At 37.1% G+C, this 24,202-nt stretch overlaps 1 protein-coding gene across 2 annotated transcripts in view; it reads right to left on the reverse strand.

Moving 5' to 3' along the window:
* sorcs1 (sortilin-related VPS10 domain containing receptor 1) overlaps positions 1–24,202 on the reverse strand; it is a 120,599-nt gene that overhangs the window by 95,373 nt on the left and 1,024 nt on the right. The window lies entirely within an intron of this gene.

The following is a 24,202-nucleotide window of genomic DNA, read 5'->3' on the forward strand; positions in this document are numbered from 1 at the left end:
TTAAGACCAAGGCATCACATATCCCAGTAAAATATGTCTGAGTTTAAAATGCTAGAAAATCGTAAGTCTTCACATTTATGTGATAGGAACAGCTATATACGTAACTATTATATAATTAGTGAGCTGTCATCTGTCGTATAATTTCGTAAAGTGACTTTGCCTCAGCATTTGGACTACAATAAAAAATGTATTAGATTAGGTGGCCAAGAAGAAAAATAACTTTCAAATGTGGCACAAGTTACTCTACTATTGACTATTGATCTTATTATCCCCGGCTACACATGTAGACTTACTGTATGACTAAAGACTCCAAAGATACTCATTCTTTCTTTGTTCAAACAATTCAAACAAATCTTATATTTCACATCGGCAGTAATCCTGAGACCAACCAAGGTACTACAGGTACCCACTGTCAATGTATAGGTAGAAACATACACCTCAAGGTTAAGAATTTAAAAGGAATTTTTACAAAGAAAATGAAATGAAATTTTTAAAATCTGGATTTTTTTGTAATTCTACAAATTTACACCAAATTCAAAGGTAAAAACAATAGGTATCCAGCCAAGGTGAAGGACCGAATAAAACCCGAGCATACTTTTAAATCATTAGAAACTGGTGGTTGAAAAAATGTTGTCCCTTTCTGAGTATAAATATGGATAAATGGATATAATTTAATGGATATAACAGTCACATAATTTTCATGAATATTTCTTTATTTGGATCTAATCCATTGGTTTTTGATCATGCATTTTAAATGTCTGTGATTTTATCATGAACAGCAGATAATGATAATTACCAAGAACAAAAACATTTGTCCAGTAAGCCTTTTAGCAATACTTACCATATGATCATGCATAATTTAATGCTATTATGCAGGATGCTTCATCCTTCTACAAAAGGAAATAATCTGTTCCTTAACAATGCATGTAGCTTAAGGGATAGTTGCTGTTCATCCAAATTGTGTAACATTCACATATAATTATATTTACTAAAATGACTAAATATTTACTAAACACTGTACTAATAAAACAAAAAAGATAAATTCATAATAAACCCACTGCCTATACAGTGAGCTGTACTCAAAATCCTTTCACTAACTAAGTATTTGAAAAATGAAAATGGGATAAAGAAAATTTTTGCAAATACTAATTTTGAACAGTGTAAGAGTACAGTTAAGAGAGGAAATTGTTTAATGTTCAGCTTCCACGAGTGTTCATTCAGTAATATTTTGTGAGAACTGAATTTAAATGAAGTTTTATGAAAGTAATATATTTTATATTTAAAACTCAGAAACAACACCTTAACAGCCCCAAAAATGCTTACCATTCCTCAGGAGGAAAAAAGAATCATGTCATTATCCCAGTTATTCAGTATTTCTCTCTCATTCACTCATTATTCCAGTCATTCCTAAGGTTTCACAGGTAAATGTACACTCACAATTCCATCGTTAGTATTACAACATTGCCTTACTTTTAACTGAGGCTCTTTGGTATAATATGACTCATATTAAACCGCTGCTTTGATTGCTTGCCTCTGAATACAAGCTTATGTACCCCATTCATGTTAAATGAGGGCAGCTGAGCAAGACCCCAAACTTTGAGGGCAAGTCCAACCAAGACTAGATAGAACATGTAAAAGAACATAAAATATTGACGGTATTCAGGAGCACATTAACATGGTCAGAGGCCTCTGGGATATTTGAATTACCAAAGGTCCATGTCAATGCCAAGCGATGATGAATGGCTAGTCTTAGCGTAGTATAAGCAGTCCCCAGGTTATGAATGACATCTGTTCCGTAAGTCTGTCAAATTTTAGGTAAGTTGGAAATAAATAAATAGATAAATAAATAAATAATGAATAATGACAATAATAATAATAATAATACAGTAAAAACAAAACTGTAACCTGAGGTACTGTACCTCGAGCCGATGAGATTGCAATGTTTTCACAAACCTTAAAATGTTTTGCACGCATCCATTATTACGAACTATAGTACTTAACCCAAATTTTTTATATTACAGGCTTTATCACAGTTCGCTTGTGAGTAAGAGTTGTCTGCAAGTCAGACGTTCTTAACCTGGATACTGACTGTATTACTTAAATAGGCTTGAAATTATCAAGGAAACAAATATTATGTTTTCAAATGATTAAATCCACACACTCCAGTGTATATTTATACATGTAATTACAGTCATCTACAGAAATCACGACATTGTTGCTGCTTGGGTGCACTTCATCGATATGTTCACCTGTATTTTTGTCATTGAGCGGTGTGTGGCCATGCGGTTTTGGGATCAGTGCCCATGTCCGGAAGGCCGCACGCTCAAATCCTGTGGCTGGCACAGTAATCATATCACCGCTGGGGCCTTGAGTAAGGCCCTTAACCCCAGCTGCTCCAGGGATGCTGGGTGACCCTGCATCTTTTGGATGAAAGCGCTTTTGCCTCACAACTTCTGAGCTGGTGGGTGTGTGCGCCCTGTGATGGACTGGCAGTGCCAGTCCCGGCCGTTCCCTGGCTTTACCCCCAAGCTGCCAGGGGGAGGCTCTAGGCTCCGTGAGACCTTGGGATGGATAAAGTGGTTCGAAAACAGATGGACGTAATTTTAAGGTATATAAATTTAGTTAAACTAAAAAACGTATCACTTTCAAGTGATAACAGAAATCACTGAACAAAAAAGTGGTAAGAACCTTTGGTGTGCAAAAACTTTTGATTGGTAGTGTAGCTCCAATGTAAAGAGTCTCTTTTAATCATCTTGCACTTCAGTATGACAATAGGGTTTAAAATCTCTGCAATATTATTTTTCCATTATCTGTAGTACTTCACTTATATGATAAGTTGATCCAATATAAGGACATGTTCCCTAAACTAATTATCAGGACGTGGCAGACATAAAATAATTTACATGTTAAATGATGTGCTTAGACAAGGGGTGTAGGGATGGGTCGGGTGGGGGGGCGACATTGTAATTTGGATTCATTCATCCTCACCCAATAAAAGAGTTTTGTATTTAATTTATTAAGTTATGTCCCCACAATATCAAACTCTCCCCTACGCCGTTCACTTAGACCACTTACAGAGTGCTAGACGACTTTAACTCTGCAGTGTGGCTGTTGCTTCCACAAACTGCCGCTCGGTGCGGAGTCTTATAAGTTTCAACTGACGTACCGTGAAAATAACCAGCGTCATAAATGTTGCACAGTACAAAACAAACATCGTCACAGGCTGGCATGCTATGAGTTGCATGTTGTGTGATGTTAATTCTGGTAAGGCGTCGCATGTACAGTACCAGACAGATTTTATGGTCCTTTGCGGACCTTAACATTTACAGCCATTATGGCATCAAATGCTTTACTAGAACACTGTTAATAATACCCACTGCTATATTAATTATGCTAAATGAATATTTATGTATTATTGATTATTTAGTTTAACTGAAACAGACATTCTTGGCTATATTTATGTAAAATATGTAAGAGTATAGGGCAGCACAGCGGTGCAGTGGTTAGTGTAGCTTGCACATCCGGCATTGAGTCTCTGCCATGGTTCTATATGTGTGGAGCTTGCATGTTCTCCTGTGTTGTCCAAAACATGGTCCACAGTCCAAAAAGATGGTAAAGTTGCCAAATTGTGTGTGTGTGTCTGTGTGTGTGTGTGGTCCAGGTATACATTACCTTGTGGGGACCAAATGTCCCCATAATGTGATGAATACCCATTTTTTACCTGATGGGGACCAGTTTCCTGGTACCCATAGGGGAAAACTCCATTTAATAAAAATGAAAAAACTAAAAATACAAAAACTCTTGTATTTTGTTTGGTTACTTACGGTTATGGTTAAGGCTGGGTTGGGGTTAAGGTTGACATAGTTAGCATTAACATTTTTCCCATGTACTGTAAATGAATGAGCGGTCCCCAAAAAGGATATGATTACACGACTGTGAGAATCGTGCGTGTGCCCTGTGAGGGGTCGGTGCCCCATCCTGGGTTATTCCTTGCCTTGCGTCCATAGTCTCCATGATAGGCTCCAGCAAGGCCAGGATGCTCTATAGGCAATTGCCTATTGTGCCATTTGATTAGGGGGGGGGGGGTGCAAAAGAGTAAGGGGGGGGGGATCTGTAATACATTTTGGTTACATGATGTAACATTACAGTTACTTACCGTAGTTTTAGTATTTAGCTACTTTTCTTATGAAACAGGTGCAAGTTAGCTAGTTAGCCAGATACCCTGTGCAATTGAAATGCTTTTAATATAAACGGGGGGGGTTGGAATTCAGCAGATTCTCAGTCCTGAGCTCCAGACTCTACATGGGACGAGTGGGCATGGAGGATAGATGTAAGATTATACTCGTTACGTTCATGCTAAATGTTGAGAACAGCTTGTTTATGCCGCAATAAAAATGACGTTACATATTTTGCTACAAAACCAGTGGTTTACGCTGACAATAGGCTAAGATTTCTCTTCCCTTTGAACCCACATTGCAGATGAAAGGCAATTCCGTTCGCCTTTCACACGCTCCACCTACTTACTAACAGAAGCTGTGGATATGGTTCGATGAGATGGAGGAGCAAAGCATCATGCTTGTGAAATGCCAGAACTGTGAAGGATGTACAACTAAAACCACGCCAAGCCTCCACCGCACCATGATGACCGGACTGCCACACCACATTGTGTGATGGGGCTCGACCTCCAGAACTTCATGCTCACAATCTGACTGAAGCTAAATCAGCAAGTCACTCTTCAATTTTACAGGAATGTTTATTATATTTGAATGACCTGGTGATTTTCACCTCTCTTAAGCGAGATGTGTTAAACAAGCAGTAAATAGTCTTTGGGACATTGAAGACCCCCAATATAATGTACCTACCAAAGTGTAATTTCTTTAAGAGACCAGTTCAGTTCCTTAGACAAATGACCACAAGGGACTGAGGTATGCTGAGGCCAATGCAATAGACAGCTGAAAATGAAATCCTTGATGTGTCCTGAATTTGTCACTCTTCTTGTTAAGAAAGTACAGTCCTCTCTAGCCTCAGTTATGTAGTATTTATTAAGAAGTTCTCTTTAACAGTGAGGCCACGATTCAACTTGACTCGTGGAGCAAAGTTAGAAGGCAAAGGTGAGTGTGGGAAAAAAATGCCAGGGATGTGAGAAAGGGATACAGTATATAAACTAAAGGATATGTTTATGAGACTTTCCTACCCAGACCAGCCTATCCAAGTACTTTTGAGCTATGTCTTTATTCCTCACCTAAGCACTATTCTTTTCTGTTGATCCATTTCCCACACCTACTTACCCTATCCAGGGTTATAGGGCTTGAAGCCTATCCTGGAGGTAATGGGCACAAGGCAGCAAATAGCCCAGGAAGAGGGTACAACCCACTGCAGGGCACACACACAAACACGCACACTAGTAACTCCAATAGCCCAGGAAGAGGGTACAACCCACTGCAGGGCACACACACAAACACGCACACTAGTAACTCCAATTCACCTCATGAATTTTTTTTGAGGGGGAGGCAGAGTGTCTGGGGCCATGGTGGAGCCACACACAGAATGACGGGAGAGACTGAAACCCTGGTCCCAGGGCTGTGAGGCAACAGTGCTAACAATTGACCCACCGTGCCACCCCCAGTGGCTTAATTATTCGCAGCTAAAGGTCACTGCATTACAACCAGAAGAGATAATAATATAATGTAATGTAAACTAATATTTGCACACAACTCCTCATACTCATGATCAATGATGTGTGACAATGACTGACAGGTTTGATATCAAATCCCCACTCAACATAAATAACATTGCTGCAGACATGCTGAGTCGAGAACCCTTTTGTTAGGCAATGAATGAATTAGTCCTTACACTGGAATCAGAGAAACAATACAATTGCTCCTTGCCGAACAGCTCAGGCAATTATACACTTGGTTTCTTATACATCTGCACTGGTTACATGACAAACCGCATTCTGCAAATCTCAATCTTGGCAGCATTCCCTCAATTCCTTTGGGTGTGTTTTTCAAAATATCATCGAACGCAAAATGGTTCCTTAAGTGGCTGTGAAAGCAACCGAAGGAGGCTGGCACTGATTCCAATAAAACTACGACTGAGATTCCTGTGAGTGAGATAGAGTGCACACAGCAGAGTGACAATGTTGATTTAACACCGAGACTCAAACACTCTTGGTGTAAAATTTACACTGTGTCCAATCCTGAAACTAACCAGCTGCAAGCAGTTAATCACCACCTCAAAGTGTCACCTTCCATCCCAAGATCTCAGCTCATGCTAATTTAAATCTGATGGGGAGACTGATCAGTCTACGTTGCCTGAGAACCATTTAATCATCTTATTCACTGAAGAACGGAGCTTCAATACTTTCCTTCTCACCTGGATGCATGTACAAAAATGTACTTGAGAAAATAAAATGCCTGCTGCTTTACTGTTATGTCCTAAGGGGATTTCATTTAGATTTTTTTCTTCAGGAAAAATCCAGCTAGCAATCTTTTGTTTATTCTAGTCTTGGTCACCTGCAACCGGTCCCACACACTACAGGGCACAAGGATGGAGCAAAAACTCGGGGAAGGAATGCCAACCTGGTGCAGGGGGAACATGACTCCACAAAGACCAGAAGGGGTTTTCTGCACCTCCCGTCTCGTCCCCCAACCTCTCACCCTGGAGGTGTGAAGCCGCAGTGCTACCCAGTGAAACACAATGCTGCCCTGTAGCAAAATGGTGAATAGGAATTTACTCATATTTAAATATGTACTTTTTTTGCAAGCGAGATGTTCTCGGTGTACTAAAAATAACTCGTATATCTACAAAACGAACACCGAGCTAAAAGACTTTACTCTGCGCTGTACTTTTTCAGAGTAACCTAGTTCACCAGATGAAGATGTATTTATAAAATATAAGTAGGTTTAATTTCAGAGGGCACACATTTTACAGAATGGTTTAGTATCACGCTGTTGAATATTTCCCAACTGGATGCAAATGCTGACTATGGTGAAAATATTTACATCAATGTTCCATCTTCCACCCAGGTGTTCAAGCCTATTTACAAAAAAAAAAAAACTAATAAAAACAAGGAGAAATCACTCACAGTTTACTTCTAAGGTATAGGAAGACATTAAACCTGATCCAGAAAAATAACAATCCTGTCAAGGTGAAATAAAACAGGTTGTAATCTTTTTAAAAGACGAAACAACACCAAAAACCAGAAGGTCATAGAGGAGGTTCTTTCCTCCCAAGAGAACATCATTGCCTCTTTCAGATCCATGCAGCAGTCTAAAAGTTTCATTGATCAAACCTGACAGAAACTTGCTTGAGGTGTGATTTGGGGGGATTCCCTCAATAGAGGGTTATGACCATTTGGTCTCTGTATGAGCTAAACATGCCTTTCAGTTTATAGCCCGGGGGAAGATAAAAGCAGAAGGAATCCTCATTAAGAGCAATATTGTAGGTTTTCTACAGTATCCTGTCATGTGGATAAGAAACAGGGGTACTCAAGTCTAAGGACGGTTCCCAGGTGAGGGGCTGAAGCGCTCTTATAGAAACATGCATGATTCAGTTTCACACTGAAAAAAGGTATTAAAAAATCCGCGGCACTGCAGATTTCAACTTTAAAAGTAAAACTGCACAAAACAGCAATTTAATAGTCCCCAATGGAGAGTGAGCAGTTGTATACTAGGCACATACAAACAGAAATTTATCCAAGAAAAAAAAAAAACTTTGGAATGCTTAGGGAAATGGATAGGCTCTACAAGAAATAATTTCTGATGATTTACAAATAAATTTCAAGTAATGTTTGGAAAAGGCTGGTATGTAAAATACAGACACTTGCTTTGGTTTAGTTTGTGTGATGAACTGAAATTCTGCCCTGGACACTCTGTGCAGGAATCTCTTTGTTTTGTTTTGTTAACTTACATTGTTTTTATTTATTATCCCTCTCCTTTGTTTGATGTGCAGCCTAGAGTAGCAGCAATTTCATTTCATGGCTGGTGTACCAGTATATTCATATATGTGACAAATAAAATTCTTGATTCTTCTTGGAGAAAAAAGATAAAATACAATAACTGGGCCGTCTCAACGCAGACAATTTGTCACAGCAAACAGAGAAAGGAGAAACACTCAGTTGAAAGGTCTGAACCTTTATAGAAACAATGAAACTTAAACTAGAAAAACAATGAAACATGTCTTTTGCATGCAAGAACCTGTCATTAAGTTCTTGGGGGTTTTTTTGCGATTAAAAATTTGTACTTTTACAATACAGAGAAACATGAAAAATTTGGAATCGCAAACATAAAAGAGACAACCGTCAAAATAAGAATCCATATGTTTTTGTGTATAATTTTGCAGGTTTAATATCTGTAAGGAACTGTCACATTCAGTGATTCTACTCCCCTGATTTATAAGCCTAACCTAATTCAGTCAAAATCTGATGGTAGAAAAAAAAAAATCAGAGACACATACAAGCGACCAACAAGCAAAGAAAATATTATTCTTATTCTACTCCAAGGAAATGGCCAAGGAATATATAGAAAGCTAGCTGCCTCGGAGCTAAAACTGCCTGTCATCATTTTCTTGTGAATTATGTCAATGTTCTACTTGTATCCTAGCAATCGTCATACTGCAATTGAGCAGTTTTTAGTGCATTGTTACCCACTAAATATTTTTTGCTGAAAGGATAATTGCAAGAAAAGTCTTCCATTATCTCTGGCTTATTTTGCTTCGCACTGCAGATGACAGATGTGATAAGCGTTTTGTTTCTTTAAGAGATTAAATGCAGCATACCTTTTGTGAGGAACATAGAATGTGAACTTCCAAAAGTAGGATGGCTAAACGTCTGACACTGATCTATGAATAATGTTGGCAAAGGCATTCTAGGAGATTTTGGAGTGCAATTTCAAATCTGGTTATAGAAACATAGGCTATGTCTACGTAATTTGCAGTTCCCTTGCGTTTTTGAGTCTTCATTATTGACAATGATATTGTGAAAACATAACTGGTTATTTTTGGTTACATGTCTTGTGACGTACACTGAGCCCAAGGTTGGAAACAAATTTCCAATAAGTTGGCCCATGTAAATTTCATGCGTGGTTCAAACACGTAATTTTACTGCATGACTGTGGGAACAACAAGACTTCGGGCAGGGGGTTCAGATCAGTTATTTACCATCTCTGAGTGTGAACCATGTGTTGCTGTTTTGCAGGTATTAGAGATTCTAGTCCACCTGTTACCCACGACAACCACATCCATCAACACAGACAAAATTTTGACAACAATCTTTCACATATCAAGACTTTTTTAATGAAACACCATGTACAGTTTACCTGATATTAAGGAAGTACCTTTTCTTGGGCTATCTGTTCACTTATTGACCATGATTTTGAAATGAAAATAAAACAGGTAGTCCACTTAATAATGGTAATGCTTGCCATGAGTTCCCCAGTAAGATTGTTAAAAGTCGTTGGAATTAGTTTTGGAATAAGCAGTAAATAAGTCACAGGCGTAAATTATGTGAAATAGTGTGGATGTTAACGGCAGATCACTTTTGTAAATGATGTGTCCTTTTGACAGAGAAACAAAACCAGCTTGCTAACTTGATCAATGATGGTAGAAAGTGCAGCAGCTGTGAATAATTAACATATATTGGCAAGAATATAGCATTAAATATCTGCAATGCAACTACACAGGGGGCGCCGTGAGAGGATAAAAAATGCATGAGAGCAACTATTTGACTTAATTTGCTATTCCATAATTAAAAGCTGTGAATAATACTGCACGTTTTGCTGCCCATACTTCATATTTAAATACTTGGCCTTCAATCCACAGTGTGCCTTTAATAACACTTTTAAAAACGCTTTTAATGATTTAAAACAACTTACAAAAAGTCAGAGTACCCAAGACTGCATGCATTCACTTTAAATATAGGACAAAGAATAGCTTTTGTAAGTTACACATTTTCATGAAAAGATTTCGTAAGATACATTCGCACAGCTTATTGTCAAAAGCAATTTTAAAGGCCAGGGAGGTAAAAAGTTACACTCAGCAAACAGCCTCAAAGATATGCTTCCCATTTCAGAAAAAGAAAATGGATGATACTCATTTTATATCTGATCATTAATTACAACAGCCTCCAGTTTAACACGGCTTGGATTTACTGCAAACTTCAAATTACATATCGACAATCGTGAACTTTATACACAATGCAATACCTCTTCTGGGCTGCAGTTCTTTAGCAATGATATAGTTTTCTCTGTCCAAAGTTTATGAAGAACTTACCTCTTGCTCCTTATCATACTGAGCCTGCTTCAAAAAGTTACTGATTGAATACTCATTATATTGCTATCTCCAGCTACAGTACCTAAGAAAGGGATGCAGTTTATTGTGCAAACGCCTTGTGCCGCCATCTTGGTGAATTGTCAGTCATGGTACTCTGAGCACGGTAATGCAAGCAAGTAGGGCTTTATTATCACACCAGTCCTATACTGCACACTGCATATGGTGACATGAAATAATGGTATATTGATGCTATGAAAACTGATATTACTGGATGTGACCGGCATCATTACACATTGAAAGCAAAGTGGTTTTTCAAATGTCGTGGATAACACTAAAGCAAAAGAAAGCAACTAAAAGTCTGAAAGTTTCATTTCTTTATACTGTATCTGGCTGGGTAAAAAACTGTTGATGAAATATTTTGGTGTATTCATAGGTAAGTACAAGTATAAAGTTCATGCTTAATTAGTCAGCATTTATTATCACATATAATTGTTATATTATTTGCGTCATGTAATGGCACATTAAGTAATTACGTGGCTCTGTGCTATAATGTTAACATCATGATGCTGCGCCTGTTTTTGCGCCTATGTGATTGCGATTTAAAGGCAAATTGTTGATCAATTTTGTTTTATCCCTGGATGTGCGGCTGTAGGGATTGTCTTGGGAGTTGTTTCTTTTTGCTTTCCTCTCTTGATGTCTGTGATGTTGACAGACTGCTGTGTCCAAACTTCATTGCTGGTGCCTAGTTAATGTTGCCTGTCATACATAGTGGCTGGTTTGCCTAATGTAAAAGGATAAGCATGGCCTTTATGATATGTTTCCAGTTGCATTTTTTTTTTAAACCAAACAGTTTTATATCATCAGCTTACCTCTTACAAATCCTGTGGCCAAAAAAGCCATAAAATTACTAGTCACGTTAGGTTACATCAGTCACCAAACCATAAACATAAAGGACATAATGAGATACAGTAGCGTTAGCATGCTAACAAAAACTAAGCCAATGTTCAGTAACTAATGAAGATTAGTAGTGTTATTTATGGAACTGATTACACAGAGATACTAGCGATTATAACGTTATTCTTACCCCTTCAAAAATTACTCTGCAAATTCTACTGCTGTTTAATTTCCTCTCGGCATAATTTTCTCTTGAGATTGCACCAATATGGCGGATGGCAGCTTTAGCTTAGTGTGCATAGTACCATGTGACGTCATGTGCAACCCTCCTTTTTACAATTTGCACACATATTAAATTAAAGGAATAAACAATATTGTACATCAATTTACTTTCCGACAGAGACAGCATAATGAAACAGGCATTTCTTAAATAACAGATTAACAATCCCTTCGATTTGTAAATCACAACGTCTGTATTGACACCATAAAATGATGCAATGACAAAGTTAAATATGATTAATGTTCTACATTCAAAAAGGCAATTTCAAGAGACAGACTGACGGGTGGAAGGATAAGGTTGAACAATTAAATAAAAACTTTTACAAAGATCATAAGAATAGTTTCTCCATCATTCCATCCATCCATCCAGCTCTTTTCCAACCACTTATCCTGAGCAGGGGTGTGGAAGTGGAGGCAGGATCTCTCCCATGGAGCAAAGGGAACTAGGTCAGGGTGGATGAAATGTCAGTCTGCTCACACATTCATTACTCAAATCATTTAAATTAGTGAATCACTGTGTGAGAGTCAGCAAACAGTAACTTTACTTGTTTTCTAAGTAGCTACTGTCACATGCACAGTCTGCATTAGGACACAACCCTTATTTTGCTTCTCACAAAAATGAACATCCAAGACAGGACATTAAGAGGGTCCTCAAAGCAACGCAATTATTCACACAGGAAGTATTCTGACTGTAGAAAGTAAATGTCAACATGAAACAAAGAGAAATCCTGAACATTTCAGGCATTTTAGGTCTGGGAAAAAGTCTGTGAAAATGAGGACATACAGTATGGTCAACTTCATACAGTAATTATGAAAATAATCAGTGTTTAGCCTATACATTCAAAGGATGTTATCTGGGCCTCATACAAGGGCGTAGACTCGGGTATGGATATAGGGACTCGTCCCCAACAATATTCTGGGGGAACCATGTGTTTATAGGGGGGGTTCGGGGCTGATTTGGTCCATAACAGTGTTAGCACAAAACCTGCAACCCTGGCCTCATAAAATTCTGAAGTAAATACAGTACAGTGTGGAATTATTGCAGACATTGAAGTTGTTCAGTAAGCTGAATGTGTTAGTTGAACTTGAATATAATTTGAGCTTTGACAGCTAATATGAATTCTTTCCACTACCATTTCTGTTAAACAATGCAAGAACATTATTAAATGCTTTGCATATCTTCAGACACTGCATAAACACTCATGCATATGTACACACAGCTGATGCTAGAAAATCCTTTGAAGTGGTGTATCTATTTCTCTCAGATAGTGTTTCTGAGTTGCACAAAGAAATATGAAGGTTGTAATGCATCGAGACAAGTACTCAATTGAGCATGACCAGCACACTTTTTGTCTAGTCTAGGCTGATATCTTTCCACTACAAGTCAGTGACGGCAGACGTCAGTGTACAAGTCCCCAGTAATCTCTATGGAGTATCCTGCAATTGAGTGGATGAATTAATTACACCTGATCCCGCTACTCAATTGCAACACCTGAAATACTAATGAGCTATGCCTGTTGTACTCAAACACTAGTTCAATCTGTCATTCTACCACCTGCACTCCCATTCTAGGCTTGCTCTCCAGATTACAACAACAACAAAAAAAAAACTACAGCCAATTCAAACATTCCTCCAGACCTAAATTAATATGCAACAGCATGCAGCCACGTGTAGAACGGTGACAGGGAGAATGATGGCCCTAATTACCCAATGTTGTTTCAGTGTAGCAAATGCCAAATACCAGATTTATTGGGAAAAATAAACATTTATAAAACACCGACAACTAGCTGATCAAGGAGTCAGCTGAAGCCGTCAGTGTCATTTACTGATGTTAAGAGGATTGATGGAAATGTGCTTAGAGACCAACAGATGCAGCAGGTATGTCCAGATGTCTTCATCTGTCTCAGGCACATCTTTTAGAGCTGTTCCATGCAGATGGTCTCTGCCAAGCAGAACTGCTCCCTGCACTTCAGTGTTTATATCTTAAATGAACACCACTGAAAATATACTAGACAAATGCTTTTTACACTGCAATATGTTCAGTGAGCCCATCTGACAAACTGTCTCCAAATGAAATTCACACAAAAATATGCAACAAAAAAAACAATAAGAAACCAACAGAAATGTCAAAACACCAGAAAGATCTTTACATCAGCTTCTTCCAGCGCGCATATGTGTATTACCATATTCGCCACTTACAATTCATAAAGAAAGGACATATTTGGACACGATTTCATTAACATAGTAATGTACACCTGGCTTTGATTTCAGGTCCCTTCCCCTTTCTGTTTGATGTTGCTTTCCAGAGATTTTTTTTTCATAAACCCTCATTTAATATTAATGGCGCTTTACCTCAATCTGTTAATAGATTCTACTTCACCTGACTTGAATTAAAATCTGGAAGAAAACACTAAATAGCCTTTTCAACAGTAGCATAATTAATGTACATCTTAATTCCAGCGTCTGTGATTCTTTGTATCAGTTTATTTTAAGAATCATGTAATGGAAGGACTATTTTGTTTTTCTTTATGAAATAAGGCAAATGCAATATTACACATGTATAGCTTTCAGGAATAGATTACAAAAAATTGGGTTTTTGGAGGATATAATATATTTGAGATTATTGTTCAATTGCATTTCATTATTTAGATTAGAAATATTAATACAATTTTTACAAGCATTTTTATTATAAAACAAGTTACAACAACTGTCAACTTCTTTCAATTATCCAAGAGTAAATATGCAAGCTAAATTCTGCCTAACAAGCATAACTTCCACTCAGGTGCCCTGCTTATCAGATGTTGTCACTGTTTGAGCAGCTTGATAATCAAATGAGATTTTCCTGGGTGCAGCCTGCATGCCAGATGACGTAACAGAGCTGTTTATTCTCCATGAAGAGTCATTTCTAAAATGCATGACTGTACATAGATATCTAAAGAAAGCATCGCAGAGTGTTTACAAGTAGACCACAAAATACACTGCATACATAGGTGCCTGTTTGTTAAAGACTGAACATGGCATTTATCTGTACATTTAAAAATTTCTCGTTATAAATTAGTTTTCCTTTGATTCGTTAATGTGTTTCGAATACAGCTTTCAGTGGTGTTGAAAATATATTAATTGTCAATTTTATTGAACATTATAACCTGCTTAATTATGATTATATTTATAATCATGGAACAGTTTAACCAATGGGTAACATAACCTATCTAGATATTATTACTTTATCTTGGGAAATACCTTTTTGTTGAAGTATAGAATATGGTCTTTGTGAAGAACACCTCAATGAAAATTACCTTAAAATGCAACAAAAGGTAAATAAAAAAATTCTTATTAAAATAATAATTATAATGATGATGCTGATGATTATCATTGTTTATTATTATTATTATTATTATTATTATTATTATGGTGATTGGATGATAATTTCAATAAATGTTAACAGTGTGATTAAAAGTGGCCAATTGAAGTAGAGGTGTGATTCTGCTTTTAGTTCTCATTCACTTTGCCGTTTTTCACACTTTAATGTTAATAATAAATCACTATCCTTTTAAAAGACTTGACTTGTTATTTTAAGAATTTGAAAACACGTGTAAAATAAATGAGAAAACAGAAAAGTTTAAACCCAATGATTTATAATTAAACCAGAATTCTCATAGGGAAATACAGACTGTCATCTTGGGTGTGGTGTGACAAATATGATGATTTTAATTAATTAGCAAGTACAGATGAAACGAACCAAGGTATACATACATCCTTTGTCTTAATGTTGAAGTTATAATTACTTCTGAATGGGCTTTTAGTCATTCCAAGAAACCTGCAGTGTGTTAAGCATTGTGAACCATCAAATTCTGTGGATGAATTGCAGACTGTGATTACAGACACCTCAAGGGGAAGAGTCAACATAGGATAACCGAAACAAATGATGATTTATTAAACTAGAAAAGTGACTGAGAGTCAACAGAATTAAACAAAAGTTAATTGCATGACTAGCCAGCATGGTATTCATTATATAAATAGAACTGTAAGGTGTACAGCATATCTCAGTGTTTCCCAACCCGGTCCTCAGGGACCCACAGACAGTCCACATTTTTGCTCCCTCCCAGCTCCCTGCCAGGCAATGCACATTTTTGCTCCCTTCCAGCTCCCAATCAGGAGCTGGGAGATACAAAAACGTGGACTGTCTGCAGGTCCCTGAGGAGCAGATTGGTAAACACTGCCTTACCTGTTTGGATTCAGTGAGATACCAGTCCCTTCCACACATCTATCCATCTGTGCTGGCCAGTGTGACAAATGAGCTTCTTATCATACTGTACAAAGTTCTTAGTTGAAGGAGTGCGATAGCTTACATTTATACATCATTAAATCACATGATATCTACTGTACAATAAAAAATACTGAATTAGTGTAAGTCAAAGGACATTGATTTAATTGTTTGTTTAATTTTTAATGTAGGATAGTCTGCTTCAGTGGAACAGTTTCAAAGAGGTATTAACTGAGATATGCTTCCATAGCACAAAAAATAATCCTTTTGCGGTGATTACTCATATCAATTTTGAGTTTTATTTTACATTCTCATATTAAATCAGTTTAGTGACATTTGGTTGCACAATTTGGTTGTAATAAGCACAATTATTCATTTAGTAAACACTTTTATCTAAAGCAATGCATTACTGAGAAAGCAGTGTCAGTCAGTTCCTAGAGCATTTGGGGTTGAGGGCCTCGCTCAAGGGGCCAATGACAAAATCACTACAATGACACTGGGATTTGAATCGGCAGCCATCTGATCACAGGCACAGCATCCTAACACACGGAGCCAAACACCACCCTACAAATCCATGCTCCTTCGAGTAAGAATTGTACCAGCAGCCTAAGGATGTCAATCTTTATGCTTCTACAGTCTAGTGCTATATCAGCTGAATTATCAAAAGGGAACTGGGAAACATACAATGTCAAAGTAAAACTGGCTAACTCAAAAAAATACTAACTCAACCATGGAAATCCATTCTGTCTTCTAAGAGAATGAAGCCAGATTTGTTTGACTTAAGCTCTGACAACAACATATGCCAGGTCACAGCTGATTATGTTTAGAGTTGAATTTTTATTCTTAAGGATATTGACTGGTTATCTAATTTCTACCTATAAAACCAGACAAAAAATAAGAACACACATCTTCAGGTGACCTCTTTATCACATAGTCCAGAGCTACTTGAAAAGGAACTCGAGAGACACTTTTCTTTGACCTTGTGAAGATCTATTATTTAGATCCAGCTGAGCTTTCTCGGAGTGTAGGAGAAATAATTTCTTATGAGGAAAATCACATCAATGTATCTAAGCCTTGTCCTATTTGTATTGTAGTGGTCTTGCTGTTATCTACAGTAGGTGAAATAGAATTGGGGAAAAAAGCACCAGAGGTTTCTCTTTAAAGTTTGTTTTCCTCTTTGCTCCAGGAAGAACACATACAAAATCCTCATCCTCATATTTAAGGTCTTGAAATTTAGTTGATTTATTAATTAACTCAGAGACATTGGCGTGGCACCAGGGATGATACACGATTAAACTGTAAATATTAAAATTCTGCTGCTCTAGTTCTATTGTTCCACTAAATCTAAATTGGAGAATTATACACACACATACATCGTTACTTTGGAACCGTGATTCCTTGTTTTTTCTGTTTCAATCAGCCTAAACGGGACAATCAGGGAGGCTATAGATTCAACACATTTCTTCTGAATTGATACGTACACATTCTCGCTGTTTGCAATAAAATGACGCTGGAGCTAGAGGCTTCACTGCTGCCTTACTCCGGCTCGTACTCCATCCTGCGGTCTCTGTGCCACCATTGACCTGCTCAGTTAACTTCAGCGGCATCTCATCTCTTCCCTCCGCACGTGCCGTTTTCAATTGAAAGGGACGTTTTTATCTGCACTTTCAGCCATATTCCTAAGGGTTACAGATTGCCCTGGATTCAATTTGTAGCACCAAAATGCCCATACAGTTCTGAACCTGATCAGTGGCTAGATTAAACTTTTTTTTTTTTTTTTTTTGAAATCCGCTAAATAGACCCCTGGCGATGTTTTCGGCAGCAACAACAATTCAACTTGTCTATCTGAATTGCAAAAGGAGCAAAGCTGCTAGGACGCTGCTAATGTGTACACCAACCAATCTCCCTTCAGACGACAGAGAACAGACAGGCGGATTTTGTGTCCGACTGTTACACGTCTTTTATATCGTTACACACTGAATCGTTTTTTCTTGGAAAAAAATGCAGGGACCAGATGTAGTTTTAAACTGCTGATATTATGTTATCCAGCCTTCATAAATAATACTATATACATAATTGTTACATTTTTAAAATTATCACTATAAATAAAATTATCAGTCTTGTTATGATTTATGTCATTTATTGTCATATGCATTTTTTAAGTCTTAGTATTTTATGCATTCTCCATGTGATGAATATTACATAACAATAAATTTGCAGTGGTCAAGAATAAATCAGTGCATTAACATATAAATATCAGTTAACATCAATAACATTAATGCACTAATATGAAAAAGTGCATATTTGTTGTTCTTTTATGCATAAAAATCTTTTTATTTCGCATCTGAGCATATGACAGCAGTGTCTTAGCAAATGACTGTCCCAGCTCATGCGCTGTTTTTTCTCCTGGGCATGTTAACACTCTCTGGAGTGAAGTACAAAGCTTCTAAGCTATAAAGAGACACTGGCACGAGGCGAGACACCCGAGGAGGCGGCAGAGAGGCAGCCAGCTGAAGGAATTCTCATTACATCCATGAGGCAGTTTCGCTCACCGCCCCACCCTAAATTACAGGTCACTGATCGCATAATCTATCATTCATTAGTACCTCGGCGATTCTGCAAACCCGGCAGATGAGGGGCAATTGTTTGGCAGTGGGAACTATCCATTACATATACAAGGGATAACCACAGTGGCGCATGAAAATGAAGCAACGGCCTCATTCAATAAGGGCAATGATTAAAAGGGAGACAGGAGTAAGCATGGCACCATAAGTCCTGCTTCTTCATCGACATCCACCGGCGGCGTTGAGAACTTTTGCATCGCAGTGTCCGAGGAGCCATAACCAGAGGTCTTGCTGGTCATTCATAATAAAAATGGGAACAGGTAGAGTGGACAATCTCACGAAAGCCATCTGCTTCCAGCAGCACTTCAGCATAAATGCTGATTGTGCAGTCACCATCCAAAGAACTGCATGAACTAAGTGAAAAATGGCCACTCCTGTATGTGCATTGGTGGCTGCCTGCCCACTACAATTGGCCTCGTTGCACCTCCTTGGACGCTCAATAGTGAGACCATGAAGTGAATATTCTACTCTTTTTAAGAACCACAGACATCACTTAACAGAATTTTTTTAAATAACCGTACATGAGCCTTAAATAATGATAATACTAAATTATGACTATTATTATTATTGCTATTGTTATGATTATAAGTCACGTAAGTGACATTTAATGACCTTTAAAAAGCACAGGAGAATTCCATCCATCCATTCAACTAACCAACCAAGCAACCAATTGCTTATCTTGGTCAGGTACATAAAAAATATTATCATGAATGTATTAAACTGATTTCACTTGTTGTAATTTCACATAAACACTGCGGAATATCTGGCAAAATATGCCCTTCCTTATATGCATGCAGTAAATCCATTTAGAGCTTGTGGGAGCAATGGTGCTGCAGTGTGTCCACAAGCTTCCCACAAGCCAGTCAACCCGCATCACCTGGGCTTGCTGCTGTCATTGTGTGTCATTATATAGCAGCTTTAAAAAGAAAATGTTTCCCAGCTCGGGAGTTCAAACAGACAAAGGTATTCATGCATCCAGCAACATTCGCTCTATGCTCCTACTACATATAAACATATTGAAGTAGCCGTGCCTTACGTCTTAATGTTCCATTTATTGCTTTTAAAAATAATTATATAATTACATGTATGCCATAATTTATCATTTATTATTAATTGTCTTATATCATGTATCTATAAGAATAGATGCGCAATTCCCAAGCTAAATTCAGCATTGTCTCAAGTTATGTGCCAGGACATACAATTCAGGATGTCAGGTGCATTTCAGTCGTGATTCAACACAAGGTTACACAGCCACTATTGTCGGTATCATATCGAATCTCTTACTTGTAGTTATATTTTGACCAACATGCTGATCCTGTAAGTAAGAAATATGTTATATTCAAACTAGATCTTTTTTTTGGCAGGCTTTGCCATTGTCATGTTTACAAATGCTCTTGTTTAGCCTGGAAAGCCTGCTGTAATATTAGAACTGCAGATATAGGTATTTCAAATGTATTTATCAATTAAAGGCAGGCTAAAATTCAGCTATTAAATAAAGTGGCACGTTGTTGAATTTGAACAGATGATGTTCAATCAGTGGGCTTTGCGCAGAATGATTTACTACGATTGGCATTAAACTTGTACAAGATGGTTTGGTTTTCAGTCCAACATTTGGTGGATGAGCTCTTCAAACATGACTGATATTTTATTATTTGTTTAGCAGGGAGGGAGGCAATATCAAAGCCCCGCTAAAGTAGGCAAATAATTCACGGATTCTGTGCTGCTTTGGTGTGAAAAGCTTAACACCAAATCATTATAATATGAATCTAACATATCGAGGCATTCATTTTATTTGACCAATAGTATTATTAGCTATATTAGTTATTATGCTTTACAAAGGATATTTAGGTCACACTCATGGATTCAAATGTATTTAAAAATTAGTTCAGGTCCAGAAAGTAAAAATCCAGATTTTGTTTCAACCAACCAACTGAGCATAAATAATCAAAGTCATAAAGTACTGAACTGGATGGCTGGCACAAAATCTTGATCTGGATTTTTACTTTCTAGACCTGAACTGTCCATCTCTGAAATTAAGGTAATGTAACACCCATCAAAGGTCTACAAAATTCTGTTGTAATGTCAGTAGATACAACCTAACTTGCAAAGGATCCATTTTTTTCCCTTCTAGACAAAAATATAAGCAATTTAACAGGTGCATGGAGTCACCTTAAAATAACTGAAGTGGAAAGTATGCAATGAGAACAAATAAATTAAGAGGCTGTTTGATTGCCATCAGGTGGGGAAACGGTATAAATATCACCGTAATCAAACACAGTGTACAAGGGCACAGGAAATGTTAAGCTATAGTGAGACTTTTGTTTTTATAGCCCTGATAGCCTCATAACTTGATTCATTACCCAGGGAAATTTTAGCGATTTTCATTTGCAGCAGGGCTCATTAAATAATACTAATGTGCTGGCTGGAGGTAATGTAACTCTCAATATAATTAAAATGATGTAGAAAATATATAATTAGGCAATGGTCAGTGAATGTTTGAAGCAGATCTGTGGTAGTTCTATTGGTATATAGGCTCAAGCTCATTAGATATCATGTAGGCCTAATTTCTGAATATACTGAAAGCTTGGATAATCAAGGAAAATAATTGCTCTATAGTTCTTGAGTGCTGGGTGAATTAAATGCAGGCCAATCAAACTCATCCAAAGTCTCCCTATGTAATATCAGCTGTCAAAAGGGAAAAAAAAAATCCATCCATCCATCCATCCATCTTCCAACTGCTTATTCAATACAGGGTCATGGGGAGCCTGGAGCCTATCCCAGGCAGCGAAATCGTCACATGGGGAGCCTGGAGCCTATCCCAGGCAGCGAAATCGTCAGGATGGGCTGCCAGTAAATTACAGAGCATGTGCACACAAACACCATGGGACATTAAGAGACACATATTCAACTAACCACATGTCTTTTGACTACTGGAGGAAACAAGAAAACAGAATGCAGATCCACACAACACAGAAAGAACATGAAATCATGTACCCTGGTGGTTTGAGGTACTGTAAGAGCACTCTCCACTAAGCCTCCAGGATAGCTCAGAATGTTACATAACTGTTTTACTCTGAAGATTTTGTAGGCCCAGTGGGGAATATGGTGAATACCATTCCGCCATGTCCGCTATTCACACCTATTTAATGCAGGTCATTTGCACACTTTAACAATGCTGGATAGCAATGGATCAGGTACAAGTCAGCACAAATAATGTGGATATTGTTACTATTAATATGTATTTTGAGTGCATTTAAATATAGTGGATTGTATTCATTTGCGAACATGTTCAAACTGGGCACGGCTGTTTTCCCAAACAGAGACAAGTTGCTTTCAGGTAGTTTGTTTTCAGACTCCACTAAGTAAGCCAAAAGCAGCCAAATGCACCATCTCACTTTAAATGGCCATTACATTTACTAAGAAGTAACCTACAATGGTGATGCTAATATAAAATTCTAATATTATGTGTCCAAAATATGCATACCCTATAGTAATAACATTGTATAAAATGAGCTGGAAAAGAACAATGGTTTATGGCTGTGAATACCAGTGAAAATATGAAAATAGAACACTTACTGAATACATATGCTTATTTTAATGGAACCCCAGGGAATGAATAACAAAATTTTGAGCTTTTTAACATAATGAAGGGAGCTCACGTGATTTAAAGATTTTTTTTTCGAAATTCCCTAAAATTATGCTGATGAGGTCAATAAAGAGTGAATTAGAATGGGCTTAATGCTAATGTTCTGTCTCGTCTTAATGTTACAAAGAACAATCTAAATAAACACTTGTTTCATGAAGGATTAAAATGAACCAAATTAACAAAACTGGATAAAGGCATTACTTGCTAATTGCTTCCAAATAACACATTAACTACATGCCTGTATTGACTAAAAAAGTAACATGAAATAAATATGTTATTCATTAGTTTCAGCAGTAGAATTACAATGGAAATCACTGTGATAAACAAAATGTTTTTATTGCAATGTATGGTAATGGGCATCATGCCTGTTACGCAAGTTGTATATAATATACAAACACACACACACACACACTACACATATTCTAATTGAAAAAGCATGACATAAACATTTCAGTTTTCTAAGTAATGAATAGATGAAATATCCTACTTAATTAAAATCGAAATGAAAATCAATACCTTGCAATCTCTTTCATAAACTGATGATAGTATTTGAATGAAACAATTTATAAAACAGTTTGAGTGACATGGTGGTTTTGAAGGTCATGGAGGAGATTTGAGTTTACATCAGACTGCAGTGCATCAGTGGTCTCATTCTGTTACTCAGAGCAGAAACAAAATATAACTCATATTTCAAATGTATGTTGTATTGGTTGAGATTCCAGTCAGTATATGTTTTTGTTTGATTTGTATGATTAAAAGTGTGACCACTTTGATGCCAGTCAGATAACAAAGGAGAATTATTATCTGAAAGGTATGTCAAAAGTTGCCCCCCAAAAAATTGTTCACGCAACTATTTATGTAGACTTGGCATTGCAACAAGTAAAACTGAATGATTTCTTTTTCATTTTAAAAAGATAATCCTTGCGCCACAGAAAAGGATAATTCAAAAGCCTTAACAGTCACAATATTAATTTGATATTAAACACTTATATGACACATACATATGCTGGAATTTAAGCACGTGCTCATTTATAAAGCGCTATGCAAGTGACAAACCTCACAAGTGAGTTCTATTTTGGTATAGCAGAAACACTGCATACTTAATGTACTGTAACATCTATTTTTGATTTGTGCAAAGTTTGTATTCCAGTTTCATGACCAAAAGGTGGAGAAATCTGAATCAATACACAGAATAATGATCTGTTAATTGTACCCCAAGATGCCGATATTTGAATTTTCAAATGTCACATTTCAACTACACGTGGAGTAGCTTAGACTCTTATCCCCTGGAATGTGTTTCACGCCTGATACTTACAACTTCGGTTGTGAGATTTTTTCACGTCGCCAGGCATCCAGGGAAAAACAGAAAGATAAAAATGCGGCCACCAAGGATTTACCTGACGCATAAGTAAACCGTAGGATTGGAGGGAATGCAAAAAATAAAAGATAAAATAAAAAAGTGTTGGGAACCTGTATATCGTGTATTAAATTGGGTTTCCGGCTGATCAGTTTCCAAAATTACCTTTTGAAAAAGCAATATATAGCAGTATTTTATGTGCTATGTTACATAGTGAAGTAATCAATACACGTACACACGTAGCTATCACATGTATCATAACACTTTTCAAGGGCAACGTGAGGAGGAGAGATGCTAAGTGATATTTATTATTTTAAATAGTGAGCAACATCATCGAGCACGCCCTTGGAGAAATATGCCTTCTATTATTATTATTATTATTATTATTATTATTATTATTATTATTATTATTATTATTATTATTATTTCGAGTAGATTATAGTAGCGGGGGGCATCAGTGATACGTCTAATCAGCCGTGAATATTTTGATAGATGCAAGCAGCATGTCTTAGTATGACAGCGACTACGTGAACGTGACATAATTGATAACAATTACTAGTAGGTTTATAATAAGAAACCGATTAATGTAAACTTTATATGAGGCAACTTTTGTGTCTTAAACATGACTCAAATGTTTCTAATAAAACATTCAATCTGCTGTAAATTTAAAGACAAAGACTGAGCCTATACCGTTAACAATGAACAGTTGTTGACGGGTGTTGGGAAAGATTGACTCTGCGCGCACATAAATATCCATCTCATCTTCTTAGACTGTCAGTGACATTTTTAGAAATATGAAGCATCGCCAGTTAAACGTGGTGTGTTGTACTTTCGGGGGGCTTTGCTTCCACACCTGAGAGTCAGTGAAT

This window comes from Paramormyrops kingsleyae, chromosome 20 (assembly GCF_048594095.1).
Source record: "Paramormyrops kingsleyae isolate MSU_618 chromosome 20, PKINGS_0.4, whole genome shotgun sequence".
NCBI lineage: Eukaryota > Metazoa > Chordata > Actinopteri > Osteoglossiformes > Mormyridae > Paramormyrops > Paramormyrops kingsleyae.